Source organism: Oncorhynchus masou, unplaced genomic scaffold (genome assembly GCF_036934945.1).
Source record: "Oncorhynchus masou masou isolate Uvic2021 unplaced genomic scaffold, UVic_Omas_1.1 unplaced_scaffold_5601, whole genome shotgun sequence".
NCBI classification, from domain to species: Eukaryota; Metazoa; Chordata; class Actinopteri; order Salmoniformes; family Salmonidae; genus Oncorhynchus; species Oncorhynchus masou.
In genome coordinates, this window is record NW_027012020.1 from 15,474 (window position 1) to 21,145 (window position 5,672).

The window sequence follows — 5,672 nt, forward strand, 5'->3', positions numbered from 1 at the left end:
TGTGTTGGAACATTGCTGCTATAACAGCCTCCACTCTTTCAAAGGCTTTCCAATAGATGTTGAACATCATTGCTGTTATAACAGCCTCCACTCTTCTGGGAAGGCTTTCCACTAGATGTTGAACATTGCTGCTAAAACAGCCTCCACTCTTCTGGGAAGGCTTTCCAATAGATGTTGGAACATTGCTACTATAACAGCCTCCACTCTTCTGGGAAGGCTTTCCACTAGATGTTGGAACATTGCTGCTATAACAGCCTCCACTCTTCTGGGAAGGCTTTCCACTAGGATGTTGGAACATTGCCGCAGGACTGTTTCCACCAGTCACAAGACATTTAGTGATGATTAGGCCTGGCTCGCAGTCGGAGTTCCAATTCGTCCCAAAGGTGTTCGATGGGGTTCAGGTCAGAGCTCTGTGCAAGCCAGTCAAGTTCTTCAACACCGATCTCGACCAACCACTTACTGTATGTATGGACTCGCTTTGTGCACGGGGGCGTTCCTGAAACAGGAAAGGGTATTCCCCAAACTGTTGCCACAAATTTGGAAGCACAGAATCGTCTAGCATGTCATTGTATACTGCATCATTAAGATGTCCCTTCACGTGGAATTAAGGAGCCCGAACCATGAAAAACAGCCCCAGACCATTATTCCTCTTCCACCAAACTTTACAATTGGCACTATGTATTCGGGCAGGTGTCCTGGCATCCACCAATGGAGTCCACACCACTGCAGCTGACACTTGGTATTGAGCATGGTGATCTTAGGCTTGGTATTGAGCATGGTGATCTTAGGCTTGGTATTGAGCATGGTGATCTTAGGCTTGGTATTGAGCATGGTGATCTTAGGCTTGGTATTGAGCATGGTGATCTTAGGCTTGGTATTGAGCATGGTGATCTAAGGCTTGGTATTGAGCATGGTGATCTTAGGCTTGGTATTGAGCATGGTGATCTAAGGCTTGGTATTGTGCATGGTGATCTAAGGCTTGGCATTGTGCATGGTGATCTTAGGCTTGGTATTGAGCATGGTGATCTAATGCCTGTGTGTGGCTGCTCAGCCATGGGAAACCAGTTCATTAAACTCCTGACAAACAATTATTGCGCTTGATGTTGCTTCCAAAGGCAGTTTTGGTACTGAGTGAGTTTACGAGGATGGATGATTTTTTACACGCGTTGCCCCGCTCTGTGAGTTTGTGTGGCCTACCACTTTGTGTCTGAGCCGTTGTTTCTCCTAGACGTTTCCACTTCACAATAAAAACACTTATAGTTTACGGGCAGCTCTAGCAGAGCAGAAATTTGATAAACTGACTCGTTGGAAAGGTGGCATCCTATGACAGTGCCACGTTGAAAGTCACTGAGCTCTTCAGTAAGGCCATTCCACTGTCAATGTTTCTCTTTGGAGATTGCATGGCTGTGTGCTCGATTTTATACACCTGTCAGCAGGGTTTGGCTGAAGTAGACAAATCCACTCATTTGAAGGGGTGTCCACATACTTTTGTATATATGGTGTATCATACTGAAAGACATTGGGAGGTGGGTGAATAGTGATTCACACTGAGACAGAAAGACAGTGGGAGGTGGGTGAATAGTGATTCACACTGAGACAGAAAGACAGTGGGAGGTGGGTGAATAGTGATTCACACTGAGACAGAAAGACAGTGGGGAGGTGGGTGAATAGTGATTCACACTGAGACAGAAAGACAGTGGGAGGTGGGTGAATAGTGATTCACACTGAGACAGAAAGACAGTGGTAGGTGGGTGAATAGTGATTCACACTGAGACAGAAAGACAGTGGGAGGTGGGTGAATAGTGATTCACACTGAGACAGAAAGACAGTGGGAGGTGGGTGAATAGTGATTCAAACTGAGACAGAAAGACAGTGGGAGGTGGGTGAATGGGGGAGAAGGTGATCTTGAAGAGTAGAGTGAGAGTGCAGAGTGAGGAAGGGGTGAGGAGAGTTATTGGAGAGGTAACTTGGTAGGTGTGCTTCTCACCATGTAGGTAATGGCTCCTATCTCCAACAGCACATGCTGTGCTGCTAGATCCACCTCTCCTAGCATACCTAGAGAGATAAAGAAACGAGAGAGAGAGAGATAGAGACAGCTCGTGAGCTAGAGAGAGTGATGCGCACTCCTAGAAAACAAGGGTTATTCAGCTGTCCTATAGGATTACCCCTTGTGCTTCCTGGTAGAACCCTTTAGATCCTTTGTGGAAAGGGTTCAACATGGAACTCAAAAGGATTCTACCTGGAACCAAAAGGGTTCTTCAAAGGGTTCTCCCATGGGGACGGCCGAAGAATCTTTTAGATTCTATGGTGTGGGGAGAGAGCAGCCTGATGACTAGAAATAGACCTGATGGTAATAGCGTATTTTTAAAATCTTCCCCAAACCATAGCCCTAACCTTAACCACTCAGAATGAATGCCTAAGCTGTTAACCTTTGAGTTGTTTCTGTTTTAACCTTGTAACCACACAGAATTAACCCTGTAACCACACAGAATTAACCCTGTAACCACACATAATTAACCCTGTAACCACATGGAATTAACCCTGTAACCACACAGAATTAACCCTGTAACCATGGAGAATTAACCCTGTAACCACATGGAATTAACCCTGTAACCATTAGAGAATTAACCCTGTAACCACACAGAATTAACCCTGTAACCATTAGAGAATTAACCCTGTAACCACACAGAATTAACCCTGTAACCATTAGAGAATTAACCCTGTAACCATGGAGAATTAACCCTGTAACCATTAGAGAATTAACCCTGTAACCACACAGAATTAACCCTGTAACCATTAGAGAATTAACCCTGTAACCATGGAGAATTAACCCTGTAACCATTAGAGAATTAACCCTGTAACCACACAGAATTAACCCTGTAACCATGGAGAATTAACCCTGTAACCATTAGAGAATTAACCCTGTAACCACACAGAATTAACCCTGTAACCATGGAGAATTAACCCTGTAACCACACAGAATTAACCCTGTAAACACACAGAATTAACCCTGTAACCACACAGAATTAACCCTGTAAACACACAGAATTAACCCTGTAACCATGTGGAATTAACCCTGTAACCATGCGGAATTAACCCTGTAACCAAGTAGAATTAACCCTGTAACCACATGGAATTAACCCTGTAACCACACAGAATTAACCCTGTAACCACACAGAATTAACCCTGTAACCATTAGAGAATTAACCCTGTAACCACACAGAATTAACCCTGTAACCATGGAGAATTAACCCTGTAACCACACAGAATTAACCCTGTAACCACACAGAATTAACCCTGTAACCATGGAGAATTAACCCTGTAACCATGGAGAATTAACCCTGTAACCACACAGAATTAACCCTGTAACCACACAGAATTAACCCTGTAACCACACAGAATTAACCCTGTAACCATGGAGAATTAACCCTGTAACCACACAGAATTAACCCTGTAACCATTAGAGAATTAACCCTGTAACCATGGAGAAGTAACCCTGTAACCACATGGAATTAACCTTGTAACCATGGAGAATTACCCCTGTAACCATGTCGAATTAACCCTGTAACCACACGGAATTAACCCTGTAAGCATGGAGAATTAACCCTGTAACCATGGAGAATTAACCCTGTAACCACGTCGAATTAACCCTGTAACCATGGAGAATTAACCCTGTAACCATGGAGAAGTAACCCTGTAACAATGGAGAAGTAACCCTGTAACCATGGAGAATTAACCCTGTAACCATGGAGAATTAACCCTGTAACCACGTGGAAATAACTCTGAATGAATGCATCAAAAATAGATCGAATGGTTTTGAATTCCTATTAGGTACACACACACACACACACACACACACACACACACACACACACACACACACACACACACTGACCAGCGAGGAAGCCTCCTATCTCCCAGACCCACCACTCGAAGCAGACCATCAGGGTACTGGGGATGGCCAGTTGCATGTAGGAACCCCACTCCTGGAGGGCCTCACTGGACCAGCCTGGAGGAGCACCCACACGTCAGTCATCGCTAAATACGTATCTATAGACATCCATAACCACATTTGGCCAGCAGGGGGAGGGACAGAGAGTATGTGTCTGACCTGCCCAGGTGTTCTTGTGGAGGCCTCTCCAACAGATATATAAGTAGAGGAGCAGACTGATGGTGATCTGAGACAGGCTGTTCGCTATAGCAGAGCCTCTACACAACACCAAAACACAGGCACAGTATCAATAAACACACACACAGACACACTCAGAAATTATGACACACAACAACACATTTACAGTAATTGAGAGGAGGAATGGGAGGATAGGAGCAGGAGAGGAAGAAGAGGCTAGGAGCAGGAGAGGAAGCAGAGAATAGGAGCAGGAGAGGATAGGAACAGGAGAGGAAGAAGAGGATAGGAGCAGGAGAGGAAGAGGGGATAGGAGCAGGAGAGGAAGAAGAGGATAGGAGCAGTAGAGGAAGAAGAGGATAGGAGCAGGAGAGGAAGAAGAGGCTAGTAGCAGGAGAGGATAGGAACAGGAGAGGAAGAAGAGGATAGGAGCAGGAGAGGAAGGAGGAGGATAGGAGCAGGAGAGGATAGGAACAGGAGAGGAAGAAGAGGATAGGAGCAGGAGAGGAAGAGGAGGATAGGAGCAGGAGAGGATAGGAACAGGAGAGGAAGAAGAGGATAGGAGCAGGAGAGGAAGGTGAGGTTAGCGAGCAGGAGAGGATAGGAGCAGGAGAGGGAAGAACAGGATAGGAGCAGGAGGGGAAGGAGAGGATGGGAGCAGTAGAGGATAGGAGCAGAAGAGGATAGGAGCAGAAGAGGATAGGAGTAGGAGAGGGAAGAAGAGGATAGGAGCAGGAGAGGATAGGAGCAGGAGAGGAAGGAGAGGGATAGGAGCAGGAGAGGAAGAAGAGGATAGGAGCAGGAGAGGATAGGAGCAGGAGAGGAAGGAGAGGATAGGAGCAGGAGAGGATAGGAGCAGGAGAGGAAGAAGAGGATAGGAGCAGGAGAGGGATAGGAGCAGGAGAGGAAGGAGAGGATAGGAGCAGGAGAGGAAGGAGAGGATAGGAGCAGGAGAGGATAGGAGCAGGAGAGGAAGAAGAGGATAGGAGCAGGGAGAGGGATAGGAGTAGGAGAGGAAGGAGAGGATAGGAGCAGGAGAGGATAGGAGCAGTAGAGGAAGGAGAGGATAGGAGTAGGGAGAGGAAGGAGAGGATAGGAGTAGGAGAGGAAGGAGAGGATAGGAGCAGGAGAGGATAGGGAGCAGTAGAGGATAGGAGCAGGAGAGGATAGGAGTAGGAGAGGAAGAAGAGGATAGGAGCAGGAGAGGATAGGAGTAGGAGAGGAAGAAGAGGATAGGAGCAGGAGAGGATAGGAGCAGGAGAGGAAGGAGAGGATAGGAGCAGAGAGAGGATAGAGAGTAAGGAAGAGGAAAGAAGAGGATAGGAGCAGGAGAGGATAGGAGCAGTAGAGGAAGGAGAGGATAGGAGTAGGAGAGGAAGGAGAGGATAGGAGCAGGAGAGGAAGGAGAGGATAGGAGCAGGAGAGGATAGGAGCAGTAGAGGATAGGAGTAGGAGAGGAAGAAGAGGATAGGAGCAGTAGAGGATAGGAGTAGGAGAGGAAGGAGAGGATAGGAGCAGGAGAGGATAGGAGTAGGAGAGGAAGGAG

The 5,672-nt window shown here is 46.7% G+C and overlaps 1 long non-coding RNA gene across 1 annotated transcript; it reads right to left on the reverse strand.

The window, feature by feature from the left end:
- Positions 1-1,987: 1,987 nt before the first annotated feature.
- LOC135536133 (uncharacterized) lies at positions 1,988-4,354 on the reverse strand. The gene is made up of 3 exons (XR_010454944.1): positions 4,112-4,354; positions 3,896-4,009; positions 1,988-2,055 (listed from the first exon to the last, which is right to left on the reverse strand). It is a non-coding gene; the product is annotated as an uncharacterized LOC135536133 (long non-coding RNA).
- Between the last annotated feature and the right edge of the window lie 1,318 nt (positions 4,355-5,672).